This window comes from Scomber japonicus, chromosome 23, assembly GCF_027409825.1.
Source record: "Scomber japonicus isolate fScoJap1 chromosome 23, fScoJap1.pri, whole genome shotgun sequence".
NCBI lineage: Eukaryota > Metazoa > Chordata > Actinopteri > Scombriformes > Scombridae > Scomber > Scomber japonicus.
In genome coordinates, this window is record NC_070600.1 from 1,485,440 (window position 1) to 1,503,460 (window position 18,021).

The 18,021-nt window shown below is 39.9% G+C and overlaps 1 pseudogene; it reads right to left on the bottom strand.

The window, feature by feature from the left end:
• Positions 1-9,261: 9,261 nt before the first annotated feature.
• On the bottom strand, positions 9,262-17,655 carry LOC128353494 (NLR family CARD domain-containing protein 3-like; annotated as a pseudogene).
• Positions 17,656-18,021: the final 366 nt, after the last annotated feature.

The following is an 18,021-nucleotide window of genomic DNA, read 5'->3' on the forward strand; positions in this document are numbered from 1 at the left end:
GACTGAAGGTGAGTGCTGCAAAACCAGACAAAATACAGTGGTGATTATCAAACCCTGAGCATAGCAGCTGGCTGTGAACAGTATTGTTCCTGCTTTAACTGACTATTTTCTCTACAGCAGTGTAGAGCAGCTGGCCTGCAGGGGACAGTACACAACCAGGAACCAAGACTGATGTCAGTATGCTACTCCATACTCCTGGATGTTGTATAGAAAGTGTAACCCCAATCCTGTACTGCCATGGCACAGACTTCCCTATCTGCTGTGGAATCTTAGTTTTGGGAGAGAAACATCAGGACTTTGGCACAGATTCAAGTAACTATTTACCAGAATCTGACTAGAAACATGCTCCTTGTGAGATATCTATTAAGCTAACATGTGAAGTGCTCCTTTTTTTTTGTTTAGTGACTGGTGTGGAGAACTGGAGTCCACCTGCTGGGATGTGACCAGGCACTTCTGCTCAGCCAGAGTTTGAAATTTAAACTGTCTAACATCGATTACATCAACTTTACTGGAATGTAAGATCTGTGATGGTTGAATAAAATTTGAAAAATCTGCAGCAACTGTTTATTTGTTGTTTTTTCCAGATTTGACTAAATTATCAGTGTATTCAACAGACTGTGCCTCGGCCAGAGGGTAGGGAAGTTTATACATGTCTTTTCTATACATTGTAGGTATGAGAAGTGGATTAGCAAGAAATTGCACAGTCTGAGGCATGTAGGAGTTCTGGTTTTGATTCTTTTGATCTACTGTCAGATCATAATAGTTTTACCAAACATAACTGGCACACTGGTTGAAGATGAAACTCTAAATGAGGTGTGTAAATACATTTGTTTGTTGTTTCTAATAAGGAAATGGTGCATTTGGACTATTTCCAAAATGAACTGCTGTACATTGTACACAGCAGTGCTAACGGTTTGAAAGTGACTAAATGTGAAACCAAATACACCACTTGGGGAATGAATTATGGTACATGAAAAGTCAGTGATTCCAAAATAGAGTTCTGATACATTTTTCAAGAATAAGTTGACAAAAGTAAATGATTAATTGAGTTAAAATGTAAAAGTATTTTATTACAAATTCAGTTTAAAAATTAAAATCTGAATGTACTACAAATAGTTAGAAAAACAAAACACAAGTGGAGTGAGGCTAGCAGATCTCTAGGTGTGCTAACATATACTCACTTGTGAAGGGACTTCCCAAACCTATCCGAGCAGACTGGCCCACAACTCCACTAAATCAAATACAACTACAAACTACAAAGGTTAAACAAGAACAGTTAATAATAATAATAATAATAATAATGCATTTTATTTAAAGGCGCCTTTCAAAGCACTCAAGGTCACCTTACAAGGCACATATAACACAAAAAACAGTAAATCAAACAAATACAAATCAGGTGACATTTAGTGCAGAGATAAAGAATAATGAAAGAAAGAAAATAAAGAAATAGATAAATAAAAATAAAAATAAATATGAACGTGACTTCAAAGTGCATTAATATAATGAAGATTGCATAGTTAATGGGAGATAGAGTAGGCCACTCTGAATAGGTGTGTTTTCAGGCGGGATTTAAAGGTGGAGACAGAGTCTGAAGTGCGAATGTCAGGTGGGAGAGAGTTCCATAGGCGAGGGGCAGATCGACTGAAAGCTCTTGACCCCATGGTGGTTAAGTTGGCAGATGGAGCGAAGAGCTGGTTGGCAGAGGAGGATCGGAGAGTTGGAGAAGGTGTGTAGATGTGGATAAGTTCAGAGAGATATGATGGTGCCAGGTTGTGAAGGATCTTGAATGTGAGGAGTAGAATCTTAAAGTCAATGCGGGATTTGATCGGGAGCCAGTGAAGTTGCTGCAGAGCAGGAGTGATGTGTTCAATGAAGGGAGTTCTGGTTATGATACGAGCGGCTGCGTTCTGTACAAGTTGGAGTTTGTGGAGAGATTTCCGCGGAAGACCAAAGAGGAGAGAGTTACAGTAGTCCAGACGAGATGTGATCAGGGTGTTTACCAGGATAGCGGTGCAGGTTGGTGAAAGTGAGGAACGGAGACGATTGATGTTACGTAGATGGAAGTATGCAGACCGAGTAACGCTATTGATGTGGGCTTCAAACGATAGTGTGCTGTCCAGGATGACACCCAGGCTCTTTACTTGAGAGGATGGAGGAACAGTGGTATTGTCGATGGACATGGAGAAAGTGTTGAGTGTTGCTAGGGTTGATCTGGTACCAATGAGGAGGACCTCAGTTTTTTCGCCGTTAAGTTTAAGAAAATTTAGTGAGAGCCATGATTTAATTTCCAGTAAGCAGTCGGATAGAGCTGTGGGTGGCAGAGTGGAAGTAGGCTTAGTGGAAAGATAGAGTTGGGTATCATCAGCATAACAGTGGAATTGTATGTCAAATTTCCTGAAAATGTGTCCAAGAGGCAGAAGATAAATAATGAACAGGAGGGGGCCAAGGACAGAGCCCTGGGGAACACCACTAGAGACTGGAGAGGAGCTGGATCTTAGGTTTTTGATTTGAACAAACTGAGTGCGGTCAGAGAGATATGATGTGAACCAAGCCAGTGGGATGTCAGTGATTCCAATGGAGGCTAATCTGTCCAGGAGGATTTCATGAGAAACAGTGTCGAAGGCTGCACTCAGGTCGAGGAGAACCAGAATGGATAGAAGTCCAGAGTCAGATGCCATCAGGAGGTCATTGGTGATTTTCACCAGGGCTGTCTCAGTGCTGTGGAGGGGACGGAAGCCTGACTGAAATTGTTCATAAAGGTTGTTAGACAGATGGGTGTGGATCTGAGCTGCAACCGTTCTTTCAAGTATTTTGGAGAGAAATGGCAAGTTAGAGATGGGACGGAAGTTGTTCAAGTCATTTGGATCGGCGCCAGGTTTCTTGAGTGTAGGAGTTATTGCAGCAGTCTTTAGTGATGATGGAACAACACCAGAAGTCAGTGAGGAATGAATGATGTCAGTTATTAACGCAGACAGGGCAGGTAGGCAGCTTTTGACCAGGGGGGTAGGTAGTGGGTCTAACTGGCAGGTAGCTGACTTGGCTTTATGAATGAGACCACTTATTTCAGAGACAGTTGGCAGTATGAAGCTGGTGAGCGGAGAGCTGAAGGAAGATGTAGGCCAAGAGTGCAGAGAGGATGCAGAGTTTTTAGTAGCAGTCAGTGTCTGGTGGATATTTTCAATTTTGGCATTGAAGAAGGTCATGAAGGTATCACACTGTGTAACTGTGAGTAGATGAGGTGGTAGAGCATCAGGTGGTTTCAGAATGTTGTTAAGAGTTGAGAATAGGGCTCTAGTGTTCCCATCAGCTGTCCTGATTAAGGTTGTGTAGTATGTGGTCTTGGCTGAGGAAAGAGCATCCTTGTATTCGAGTATGTGGTTATAGTACATGTCTTTGTGAACTGCCAAGCCGGTTTTGATATAAAGGCGCTCCAAGCGACGGCCTTTAGTTTTGAGCTGGCGTAGGGCTGGTGTAAACCAAGGAGCAGAGTGGGTAAAAGAGACAGACCTATTTTTCAGAGGTGCCAGAGTATTGAGCAGTCCATGAAGTCCATCATTGTAGTGGGATACCAGTTCATCTGTGGTGGATAGATTTTCTCTGCTGGGTAGGTCATCAATACCATTGGAGAGAGCCAACAAGTCAATATGTTTAATGTTTCGGAATGTGATAGAGCGATGCATAATAGTCTTGGATAGTCTTAGGTTGATGTTGCAGGATATTAACTTGTGGTCTGAGATAGGCAGATCTGAGGCACAGCAGTTATGAGGGATTACACCAGAGCAGCAGATTAGGTCAAGAATGTGTCCCTTGGAGTGTGTTGGAAAGTCAATATATTGCTGTATTCCAAAGCTGTCAAGGCATGAAGTAAAGTCCCTTGTAAAAGCATTGTTGATGTTATCCAAGTGAATATTAAAATCACCCAGCAATAGTAGATTTAGTTGGTCCTAATCTCCAATATTTATAAGGCTGTACTAAAAAGGGCAGGCAAATAGCAGCAGCAGATGGCATCCTACAAAAAGAGATGCAGAGTTAGTTAGCTACCTGTACACACAATAGAATAAAACTGTCCAGGCACCACTTTCCACCATAGTAGGGAAAAGGGTCTACGAGGTGGAGACACCAACAGAGAAACTAAGCATAAATAACCAAAGTTAGCACTCAGAAACTAGAACTTCTGGCAGTTAAATCTCAGCCTACCGACCTCCGTCCAGAACACATGGTAGCAGAAAAGGAAGAACAAAGGTACACAGGTGTCTTAAATAACCTTGCCTTGATTAGAGGTGGGGCCAAGCCTTCGGTTGCATTCAAGACCTACTGAGCTGAGGGAGCATTCAGTGTTTGACCAACAGTGGCTATATGGCAGGCTACATACAAATGCATTAATTCATTATTGGTTTGGATCTCCTTTGTGGAATTTGTGGGAAAATTTGCTCAATTTAACCAAAGTATGAAACCTAAACAGTAACATTTGTCCTATTTATCATGAAAAGTGATACATCTGTAAACACCAGCCTGTTTGATTTTTAATAACACAAAAATGCAAAAGGACTGAACTGATTTAAGACTAACATTTTGACACTTAACTGTAATTACAACACTTGATCAGAAAGAATTCCCATTAAGGCAAGGCAAGGCAAGGCAGTTGTATTTATATAGCGCATTTCATACACAATGGCAACTCAATGTGCTTTACATAAAACAGAAAAACATGTAATTTGAGAAACTTAAAACATACAATTAACCCCCCCCCCCCCCATAATAAAAACAAAGTACAGAAAAATAGAAAGACATAAATAAAATGATTGCAGCATAAAATAATAATTAGCTTTAAAATCATTAAAAGGACATAGAGTGCAAATGAAAGATTAAAATATAAAGTGCTTTAAAAGAGCTCAATCATAAGCTCAGTAGAAGAGAAGTGTTTTTAACCTGGATTTAAAAATGTTCACAGTTGGGGCTGATTTCAGTTCAGCTGGTAGTTTGTTCCAGTTGTGTAAAAGCTGCTTCACCATGTTTAGTTTGAACTCTGGGCTCAACTATCTGACCTGAGTCAGTAGATCTCAGAGCTCTACTGGGTTTATATTCTACTAACATGTCATTCATGTATTCTGGACCTAAACCATTCAGTGATTTGTAGACCAGTAGCAGAACTTTAAAATCTATTCTATAGCTGACTGGGAGCCAGTGTAAAGACTTTAGAGCTGACTGGGAGCCAGTGTAAAGACTTTAGAACTGACTGGGAGCCAGTGTAAAGACTTTAGAACTGACTGGGAGCCAGTGTAAAGACTTTAGAACTGGAGTAATGTGCTCTGATCTCTTTGTTCTGGTTAAAACTCGAGCTGCAGCTATGGAGTTAGATTTGTTTCATAATGTTGTGTGTGTGCAGATCGACAATCTGTGTGTAAATGTGTAATCTGTAAATATAAACACCTTCCACAAATACAAAAAAAAGATTTGTATACTCACAAAAATATTTTGCAAATATAAAACGGATCTGCAAATACAGAAACAAATTCCACAAATATAAAAAATGCATTAAATTAATTTTGTGAACTCAGTTTTTATTTGTGAATCGAAAAAACATTTGTGGATCTCAGTTCTACGCTTGTGGATTTGCTTTTTACACACACAGAGTTTTGAAACAAACTTTCCGCCCGTCCGAACGAAAATCCACTCGTATCACTCGGACATTTTCGGATAGCAAGTGATCGCCTACTGGTGACGTCATTTCCGCATATCAAAGTAAGAGCACGCAGTCTTTCTATGAGCTTTTTAAAATGTTTATCAGCGATAAGTGACGTGCATTCATGGTTTCATGTTAATGTCATACAGTGATTATTAGTGTGTGTTTATTTGTTCTATGTATATTATCTAGCACACACTTTCATATACATTTCTGTTTGAGTATGAAAGGCATCAACATTCAGCTCTCTAAAACGGTGGCTTGGCTAAGCAGTTATCAGCCACCTCATCCTTTATATGTTTCATTTATTCTTTCAGATGGGTAAAAGTCACAACGCACTTCACATCTTATTAGTAGTGTACTCTTACTAATGTAGTTCTAATGTCTATGTGTAAGCATTCATGTTGCGGGCTGGGAGAACGAACAGGGTGCAGGATTTTATACATTGCAAATATGATTAAGATGCATTGTGAATAGACCAGAAGTCATAACAATCCAACCTGTAAAGAGGGCCCCTGTAGACTGCTGGTGACTGACATCCAGACATCTCTTCACAACCTTTCAATACTAGTGTAATCAGTAGAAAGTTATAGGGTTTAAGATTTAGACATTTTCAGCACAGCATTTAAAAGACATTTTTTATCGTTAAACAATAATAAAAATAATAATAATAATGATAAAATATTTTGCATTTGTATTCATTCTGTTTTATGAATAGCTGTGTTTATTTATTTATTTATTTTTTATTATTGTTTAACGATAAAAATTGTCTGAACATTGCCCACAAGCATCCTGGTGCCTTTCATACTCAAACAGAAATGTATATGAAAGTGTGTGCTAGATAATATACATAGAACAAATAAACACACACTAATAATCACTGTATGACATTAACATGAAACCATGAATGCACGTCACTTATCGCTGATAAACATTTAAAAAAGCTCATAGAAAGACTGCGTGCTCTTACTTTGATATGCGGAAATGACGTCACCAGTAGGCGATCACTTGCTATCCGAAAATGGCCGAGTGATACGAGTGGATTTTCGTTCGGACCGGCGGAAAGTTTGTTTCAAAACTCCGTGTGTGTAAAAAGCAAATCCACAAGCGTAGAACTGAGATCCACTAATGTTTTTTCGATTCACAAATAAAAACTGAGTTCACAAAATTAATTTAATGTATTTTTTATATTTGTGGAATTTGTTTGTGTATTTGCAGATCCGTTTTATATTTGCAAAATATTTTTGTGAGTATACAAATCTTTTTTTTGTATTTGTGGAAGGTGTTTATATTTACAGATTACACATTTACACACAGATTGTCGATCTGCACACACACAACATTATGAAACAAATCTAACTCCATATGCAGCGTTCTGAATGAGCTGCAGCTGTTTAATGCTTTTTTGTGGGAGTCCAGTCAGAAGACCGTTACAGTAGTCGAGTCTACTTGAGATGAAAGCATGAATCAACTTCTCCTGGTCTGTTTGAGACATAAAACCCTTCACTCTGGATATGTTCTTAAGCTGACAGAAGCTGTTTTGGTGATTGATTTGATGTGACTGTTGAAAGTCAGATCTGAGTCTATCAGCACGCCAAGGTTTCGGACTTGGTCCGTAGTTTTTAGAGAGAGTGACTCGAGATGTTTACTGACAGCAATCCTCTTCTCTTTATTGCCAAAAACAATGACCTCAGTTTTGTCCTGATTTAATTGAAGGAAATTTTGGTTCATCATTAGTTACTTGCTCTAAACAGTGACACAATGACTGTATTGGACTGTAGTCATCTGGGGACAGTGCTAGGTATATCTGTGTGTCATCTGCATAACTGTGATAGTCTACATTAGAGTTCTGCAGAATTTGACCCAAGGGCAGCATATATAGACTGAACAGAAGGGGTCCAAGAACTGACCCCTGAGGAACTCCACATGTCATAGTCACTCGATCAGATTCATAACTCCCAATGGTCACAAAATAACTCCGCTCTTCCAAGTAGGACCTGAACCAGTCTAGGACTGTTCCACTGAGTCCTGCCCAAGTTTCCAACCTGTTCAACAGTATACTGTGATCCACAGTGTCAAACGCAGCACTGAGATCCAACAGGACCAGAACTGACACCTTGCCTGAGTCAGTGTTCAACCTTAGGTCATTTAACACTCTAATAAGAGCTGTTTCTGTACTGTGGTTAGGTCGGAAACCTGATTGAAATTTGTCGAAAAGTCCACTGGAGTTCAAGAAATTACTAAGTTGATTTAAAACCACTTTCTCAACGATCTTGGCTATAAAAGGAAGATTTGAGATAGGTCTGTAGTTGGTTAACATGGAAGCATCCAGCGTTCTCTTTTTTAAGAGTGGCTTAATGGCAGCTACTTTTAGGAGTTTAGGAAACACACCTGATTTAAGTGAGCTATTTATTACTTGTCGCAAATCTGTTTGGACAGAGTTCACAATAGTTTTAAAGAAATCTGATGGCATTGTGTCAAGACAGCATGTTGATGGTTTTAGATGCTGCACTGTTTCCTCTAACTGTTTTACATTCTGACATTGCAGTTGAGTTATTCCTGGGAGGTCTTAGGGATTGCATCATTTTATTGTTTTGTTGATTTGTGTTGATATTTAACCTTATGGACTGGATTTTTAACTGAAAAAGCAAATTCATTGCATTTATCTGTGGAAAGGAGTTCTGGAGCTATCTGTTTAGGGGGGGTTGTAAGCTTATCAACCGTAGCAAACAGAGTACGAGTGTTGTCGATGTTCTTATTAATTATTTCAGAAAAATGTTGCTGTCTAGCTTTGAGTAACTCATATTTAAAATTACAAAGACTTTGTTTGTAGAGGTCAAGGTGAATTTGAAGTTTAGTTTTTCTCCACTTATGCTCTGCTTTCCTGCATTCTGTTTTTAAAGCCTTTATCATCATAGTGTACCTCCATGGTGTTTTCTTTATGCTCAAGGTTGTCGTAGTTTTAATAGGTGCAGCAGCATCCATGACATTTGAGATTTTCCAGTTAAATTTATCCAGGAGTTCATCAACTGACTCTGCACTCACAGTTGGTGACATAGCTATAGCCTCCATAAACTTTGCACTGGTATTCTCATTTATGTACCTTCTCCTAACAGACACAGAGGTTAACTGAACATTTGGAATGATTTTTAAGTCAAAGAATACACAGAAATGATCAGAAAGAGCCAAGTCCTTAACATCAACAGAAGAAATATCAACACCTTTAGAGATAACCAGATCCAGAGTGTGGCCTCGAGTGTGTGTGGGCCCTTTCACATGTTGCAAGAGGCCAAAAGTGTCAAGTAGAGCAGAGAGTTCTTTGGCGTTACTGTCCATGTTATTGTCTACATGAATGTTAAAATCCCCTGTTATGATAAAAAAGTTGTAGTCAGTGCAGATAACTGACAGCAGTTCAGCAAACTCATCAATGAATTTTCCTGAATATCTTGGAGGTCTATAAATGATTAAAAAAAGAACAGAACAGAATTAACACACAGTATTAGAAATATGACACTCATCAACCACCACCCAAGCTTATTGTGTTTTTTCCTCATTTTGTCAATCATCAACCTCTGCCATTACCCTGTCATGTTTCCAGACTGCTCTCCCTCTGACATCTTACACAAAGACACTGCAGATCCATCCTTGAACCCAAACTCAGGGTACAGCGGTTCAGTGAATGTGACGTGGAAGGTGTGGAGGTGGATGAATGTGTCAGAGGAGACTCTATAGAAAGAAAGGATGCCAACATGACAGTCAAGATATACTCCTATTCTGTTAGTCTGGACAGAGGGTGGGATGTTGACAGTCTTTGCTTTGTCATTGTGCCAAGCAGAGAAAGGACCATCAGAAGCAAACAGAGTCCAAGACTTGTCATTCCTTCCCAGTCTGCAGTCATTATCAGTCCCTTTCCGTCCAATTCCTCTGTAAGCTACTCCTAGAGAGAGCCATCCCTCCCTTTCAACCTCCCAGTAACATCTACCAGTCAGACCATGAACACACATCACTGCAAACAAGTCATATCTGTCTGAGTGAGGAGGATATGGCTGCAACTCTTTCACCACTGTTGCCTTTCTGCTGTCTTCAGAGAGGAGGACATTTTTGTTTGCTGTGTTTGGGTCCAGTGTGAGTTCACAGGCATCTGATGGACAGAAGAAAACTCAATACAGCACAGACAGTAACAGAATGAGAAATAGAGCTGAAAAGTGAGATGTGCTATTTTGGACATCCAATGACTTTTGCTTCCAACTGTATGAAAGCAAAAGTCTTGAGTGTTTGCACAGACAGTGTCAGGTGACTGACCAACTGTGCTGGAAGAGATCTTTGTTCTTTGATAAAAAGTCTAAGGAACTAGCCTATAGGCTATAAATTAAAACCTAAGGAATACGGCATCAACATGACTTAAAATAACATTTTGTTAACACACAAAAATCTCCAAGCTCAAACTTCAGTTTTAAGTGCCTCTAATGTTGAGTGGAAACTAAAGATTAGAATTTGAGATGCCATTCTTATGACAGTCTACAAGCCTGCGTTTCATGCATTCTCCATAGAATGATGTAAACAAAAGCTTTGATTTTAGGAAGCAAAACACTTAACTTACACTTTCTTAAGCCTGGTGTCAAACATCGCTCTCCATGGTCAACCCTGAAACAAGAAAATACACTCCATCATTTTAATAGACAGGTGCAAAGGTGCTCCTCTGAGCTCTTCACAGAGTTCTTTATTTTAACATTGATGTTATTTTAACATTGAGGATTTTAACAATCGTTTCCTTCACCCTATGAAGGAAACGATTTTTGCCATATTTATTTATTCTTGATCCCATTATTTTGGTCATTAACCAAAGTTTTTAACCATAGATTGAAGCTTAAAAGATAGGTTGATCAGTAAATCGTGAGCCTTTAGGCCTTGCTCCTTCGCCACAAGCAGTCCAGTTTGGTACAACATTACTGCTGACGCTAAAGGAATTGTGAGCAAGACACCAACATTGTCAAACTTGGCTCTAACTTTTAGTCCTGCCACTTGAGGCAACATGGATTGTACAGTTCCAATGAAAAGTTTGGACAGACCTACCCATTCCCTTGATTTAGAAATTGTCTAAAATGTGTCTAAGCTTTTGACTGTCACTTTATAAAATGGTTTGAAGAAGCCAGCAGGACCGCAGCATCCATAAACAGCAGAAATGCATTTCTGACACCCACACACTGGTCCCTACAGTCTCCACATTTCAGCTACACATTGAGATTCCTTTCATTAACATCACAAGACTTGTTTGATGTTGATGAAATGGCAAAAGTCTGGTAGAGCCCAATCCCCACAGAGAACAGACTTATATTTATTAACAGACTTTATAATGGACTTGAAACAAAGCAGGTAAAGCACTTTGTGTCATTGTATCTGTATGAAAAGTGCTATACAAATAAAGTCTAATTAAAGATGAACTTCCAGCACAGAATGTGGACATAGCTCTCACTGTGGTTTTGAAAGGGCAAATTGCTCATAATAACAGCTCCATACCACATACTCCTGCAGTATGCCCTACAAGATACACCAGGGACAAGGCAATAAGCCATCAGAAGTCCACAAAGCACAAGTGTGAACAAAAGCTGCACAGCTCTTGGGGCGTCCCCATGACCAAGTTTGTTAAAACTTTAACCATGTACCTCAACAACTGTCTGGCTAAAACTACACTAGTATCTCTCTGTCTTTTCCGCTGTTTCTTTACTTGCAATTTGTAACAAAAGGCCTGTGTGAAAAAGCCTTTCACATGACTACCTTCCAATCCCACGTGATATTAAGTTATATGACACAGGTTGACAGTATGATGGGTAAAAGGGTTTCCAAAGGGTAGACCTCTATCAAACACTGACTAAAAATGCTGGAGGTTCTCTCCATACCCCAGAGTGTCAAGGTTCCAGTGTGGATTCTCAAGTCCAGCAGAGAGCAGTTTTACTCTCATGTTTCCGAGGTGATTGTAGCTCAGGTCCAGTTCTGTCAGATGGGAAGGGTTGGACCTCAGAGCTGAGGCCAAAGATACACATCCTTCATCTGTGATCTGACAGCCTGACAGTCTGCGTGCAGAAATCGAGACTAATAAATAATTAACAAATTAATGGGAAAATGTGTCTTAAACTGAAATGTATTTACTCTGTTAGGCTTTAATAGCAGTGATGCAGTGATTAGATAATATAACTAAATATCCTCATGATGACACAATAATACATGATTGCCAGAAGTTATGCCAAAGATTGGCAACAGAACCAGTCAGAAAATACTATAAAGGTTGGTCCTTTGTTCAGTGATAATGTTCTAAATTTAAATAGAGATTTAAAGGGTTATCTGATGAACATATACCAGAGACCAGATAGTCTCCAGTCCACAGTTTGGACTCTCTAGTCCAGCAGAGAGCAGTTTCACCCCTTAATCCTGCAGGCCATTGTTACTCAGGTCCAGCTCTGTCAGACTGGAGGACCTCAAGCTAAGGACTGTTGCCACAGCTTCACAGTTTCTCTCTGATAGGTTGCAGCCACTCAATCTGAGAACATAAGAAAGTGCAAAAATACATTAAAGGATAGGTGCAGGGTCTTAATACAATACAGAATTGCCATTATGCATATACAGTACCAGTCAAATGTTTGAACACACTTTCTCATTGAACTGAATGGTTTCCAAACTGACTGGTACTGTATATGTATGTGGAAATGGGTCTTGAATCACTGTAAGAAATCATACTATATCTACAGAAGTTTCAAGCAAATAATTTTGACTCACCACCATACTGGTGGTACAACAAAAATGCAAGTCATTTTGTAGAGACTGGAATTTTTGTTGTACCATCTGTTGGATATATAAGTAACATTATAAGTATAAGTAACATTTCCTCTGTTCCCCAATCTCTTCTCTCCTATTGGTATTTATTTTATTTGTCTTTTCCAAGTTGAGAGCAACTTCCTCTTTGCATCGCACTGCCACCTAAAAACCTATTTTTTCTCTCTTTTTTTCATGATAAGTAGCCCAGCTGGACTACATTTAACAGCTATTCTACTACCACACTACTGAGGAGATTAGTACTTCTACTTGTAGCAATGTTACTGACTGACACTGCCCATTTCCACATACTTAAGACAGCATGATAAAACCTAAACCTAAACCTCTTTTAAAAATATAATTTTAAATTATATCTGCAGTGATTTATGAAGGTATGGGTCTACATAGACAGATTTTCTGGAGGCTTTGACCACTGGCAGGAGTCTCAGAATAGCTTCTTTAGAAGTAGAGTATTTCTTCAGGTCAAACACATCCAAGTCTTCCTCAGAGGACAGTAAGTAAGTAAGTAATAAAGACCACAGTTGACCACTGAGCGGGACAAAGTTCTTCTGTAGAGAGACTTCCTGAATTCAGCTGTTCTTGGATCTCCTCCACTAGAGAATGGTCCTTCAGCAGATTGATGCTTTTCTCAGGAGATGTACTCTGCCTAATTTTCTTCTTGACACACTCAGCTGTTTCCTGGTTGGTCTGTGAGTTACTTCCTGTCTGTGTCAGGAGGCCATGTAGAAGAATTTGGTTGGTGTCAAGGGAAAGGCCCAGAAGGAATCGCAGGAACAAGTCAAGGTGCCCATTTGGACTCTGGAAAGCCCTGTCCACAGCACTCTGATAGAAGAGTTGGAATTTGTTACTCAACAGATCAGATGTCTGGAAGTTTGACTGTTCTTCTGCCAGGAGGTTGACACCAGAGTTGATGAATGTCAGATGGACATGAAGAGCAGCGAGGAACTCTTGAACACTCAGATGGACAAAGCAGAACATCTTGTCCTGGTACAGCCCTCTGTGTGAACACTCCTGAGCACACTGAAGCCTCTCTGATATTGATGCCACACTCTGTCAGGTCTGATTTATAGAAGATCAGATTGCCTTTGTCCAGCTGCTCAAAAGCCAGTTTTCCCAGAAACTCAATCATCTTTCTGCTCTCTGGATTCCAGTGTTGATCTGTCACAGCTACTCCATGATACTTTACATTGCTGAGTTTGGTTTGAATCACCAGAAAGTGGATGTACATCTCAGTCAAGGTCTTAGGCAGCTCAGCACCCTCACTGGTTTTCATCACATCTTCCAGTACTGTGGGAGTGCTTTGTGTTGTCTTGATGTGGGAGATGATCCTGAAGGCCTGCTGCTTGTCTCTGAATCTCTTCCTGAAGTACTCCTCCTTCTGTGGGTCAGTGAACCCTCTGACGTCTGTCACCATGTCAACACACTCAGGAGGAACCTGATTGGCTGCTGCAGGTCGTGTAGTTATCCAAAGACGAAGGAAGCAGTTTCCCGCTGATGAGGTTTGTCAGCAGCACTTCCACTGAGGTGGATTCTGTTACATCAGTCAGGATCTCATTGTTATGGAAGTCCAGAGGAAATCGACACTCATCCAGACCGTCAAAGATGAACACAACCTGGAACTCTTCAAACCTGAGGATCCCTGCTTCTTTGGTCTCACCAAACAAGTGATGAATAAGTTCCACCAAGCTGTACCTTTTTCCTTTCAGCAAATTTAGCTCACGGACGGGGACTGGGAATGTGAGCTGTATATTTTGGTGGGCTTTGTCTTCAGCCCAGTCCAGGGCAAACTTGTGTGTTAAGTTATCGGTTATCCCAATGCCAGCCACCCCCTTTGTCATCAGTGTCCTGATAGGGGGATCTATTCCAGGTTTGAAGATCTCTTCAGATCTAATCACTGTTTCCCCTGTTGGTTTCCTGAATGCTCTTTCAATCTGTATGACCTCATGTTCGTTGCTGAGCTGTCCAGACCCTCCTTCTGTGATGAAAAGCTCTGTGAAGATCTCATTCAGGAGAGTTGGGTTCTCTGCTTTGCAATCCCCTCTAACAAACACTCAAACCTCTCTTTCAGATTAGATTTATGCTGGCATGCTGCAGGACATTCTGGATTAGAACAACTAAGATAATGAATGCATGTTACATTAAATATCATATGTGACATTACAATGTAGAACATTTTTCATATATTGATAGATCATGATATTGTTATTAGGGCCGCCTGCTCTGCCTATGAATGCCATGTTATCTCTTTGTGGACATTATTACGTTACCACTTAAAATTGAAGCGTTTATGCCTTTTCAATCAACAACAAAGTGAAACTGAACCTTTGAGTTTTAGTTATAACTAGTTTAGATTTGATACATGGTTATAAAAAATAACTTGTTAGTGGAGTGCTAACCCCCACCCCACCTGGGTATGGCATGCCATTATACAGAAACATTTGAAGTCATTTTGGAAATGTAATGGACAGTTTTCTCATTGGACAAATGTAAAAAATGTACAAAGCATCTTACTGCTCTGCAGAGAGTCAGCCAGCTGATCATGTTCCATTCTCCTCAGGAAGAATGTATTTAATAATTTATTTAGAATGTATTTTTTAGGTTTTACACCACACCACAAGGACAGCTACTATCACACAATATCATGTCCTATTTTTCCTAAGACACTAAAATATAACATAACAATAATGATGTAAATGTATTTAATGTAAAGGTAAAATGATCAAAACGTTATGGTGTGGGGTTTATTGTATAACCATTAGAGCCATCAGTCGTCACTGCTACATTATCAAAACTACTGTCTCATTAATACTATTAAATATTAATTTCACTAAAACACGTCAATAGATACGGAGATAATTTGACCGAGAACAAATATGGACAAATATGCTCGATGGACACATTTTTGTAGCACCTATACATAACATTTTAAAAGATTTTCAATTTTGGGCCCCTTTAGGAAAAGTCATCAAATTTCAGGGTAAAAGACATTTGGGGTGTTTTCACAGCTGTCTAATATCAAAACAGGTCAAATTTGACCTGAATACTATGTAAGGGTAAAAAACGCTTGTGATCACAGAGTGGTTTTCCTTCTTTGACAAAAATTCTTTGGCTGCATATGCTCACAGGCTTGTTAGAGCATAGTGACAACACTACAGCAAAATATTTTTACCAGCTAACTTTACTTAGCCATCCAACCCGACAAGCATGATGGACATTCATGGCTCTGGGAGTGTAAAATATATCCCTCTAATATAAAATCTGAACTACGATAACTCTTTTTAGGATTACTGAAGATTAATTATACATAAATACATATGCTGGCATCTTCAATAGGTGATGATTCAAATAGCTGGCTATGGTAAATTGGTGTATTTGGAGAGAAGCAGTTTTACAAACAGACCATATACCCACCCCTACGGAGCGCTCAAAAAGGGCGAAGGAACGCACCAAAGACGGCATCCGTCATTTGATTGGTCCACACTCTAGCTGTCTCCCTATTGGCTGGTGAAACACACTATGTTAAGTGCAGGGCGGGACTTCCTTTAGTCTGAGCAGAGATCTCCACCTGAGAGGACGTGCTTGTTCTGAGTGCGTGCACATTAGATTTGAGAGTGCAGATTTTAGTTCTGAGTGCGCACAGGACATATTTGAATGTGAGCGAAATGTTTGTGTCCAAGAAGAAATGTGAGCACAAGCATGTAATTTTTGAGTTCAAGCACACACTTTGAAAGAAAGCACCAGAAATCTCAGTGCGAGTACAAAATGTGAGCATGAGGAGAATAAATCTGAGCATGAGAAGGAACTGTGTCACTGAAAAGGAATAAAATTATGCTCTATGCTCTAAAATCTATGCTCTTGAATAAAGATAGGATAATTCTTCCATACCACTTGGCGTTAAAGGGTTAAAACAACAAAATATACTGATTATGATTTAAAGTCCACACAGGTTGTTTCTCCTCAAGAAGTTCAATGATCCATTGTTCATAGGCTACTTACTTTGGAAACTATATCTAAGAATCTGATGAAAAGCATGGATATGTGGTATGGTAGGTGCCACTTTATTTAAGTCACACATATGTGAAGAAATTGAGCATTTATATAAAAAGGCTGCACATTTGGATTTGTTGGAAAAGGCTCTTAAAGTAGCAACAAGCTTGAATTATTCATATAACAGATAATGAAACACAACCTGAATATTAAACAGAGACAATGCTATAGTGGTGGAACTAATCAGCAGAGTATTAGACATAATAACGTAAATGACATAGTTTATCTTTATGAATGTGATTGGATATTCACCTGTTTGGCTGGAGCTCTATTTATGTATTTTAAATGATGCTCTGTCCTCTATTAACCCTTATTTAGCTTTTAACTACAAGTGAAGGCACACTGGGTGAATTTCAGGAATAACATTCGAGGTAGTGTTGCTCCCTGGCAGCAAGATACTGTATGTCCAAATATTTCTGATTTCTATCACTCATTCCTGCGCTTTATGAGTGACAGAAATTGAGAATTTCCTCTCATACTGTGAAGCACTTCTCAAAATCACAGTGGTAACAAAAAAACCCCCACAACAAAACAGCAGCCTCTGCATGCTAAAAGATATTCATAAAATGTCACAGCACTTTCAAAAATGTCAAAGCAATTTTTTAAACACTGAATGCAGGTGCAGTGTATCCTGATGGATGTCTGTAAACCTCTGCTCCTGCTCTATGTGTGGAGACTGTTTCTCTTTCTTATGCACAAATAACAAGTGTCCATGTGGGATTAAGATCTCTCTCTCACACACACACACACACACACACACACACACACACACACACACACACACACACACACACACAGGTATTATAATTCAGAGGTAATCCTGTGATGTTAGAGGAACATACCGTTTGCTTTTAGTAATAAACAGTGTGCATGTTGCTGCTAGCTGTGCTGTCCATGAGGGAAGGCCTGCAGACTTTGATTGATTGCTTCAATCGGGCCGCTGCAGACAATCTCCATTATGTCTCTACGTGAGGAGACTGCGCTCGGCCCTCTGGGAGACAGCACCCAGTGTCACAGCGGGGAGGACGGCCGGTGACACCCGCTGGTGCTGAACCTTCGGCTGCTGGTTTCAGAGCTGCTGGCTGTCTGCTGTTCATCCTCCACTGCTTCGTTATCGCTCTGGGAGCTACTTCCCCACTCTTAAAACACAGAGTGTTCCATTTCTTTTAACATGTTTTCCTGCAGGCTGAGTTCAGTGGCTCCTTCTGGACAAACAATCTAGCAGCAATAAAAGCTTAAAGCTTGGAGTTATTAATAAGTTGTGCTTCAAACAACCATGCTACTCTTTAATCCAGGCCACATTACACTTATACAAAGCCTGAATGAGTCCTAAGAGTCCTAAAAACACAGGCAGCAAGTGGAACATCATTTCCATAACTCCACCAACTCAAGGCAAGTATGGGAGGGAATAAGAGCAATCTCTAACTACAGAGGGACAACACCCCCCTCTGCAACCAGCTGTG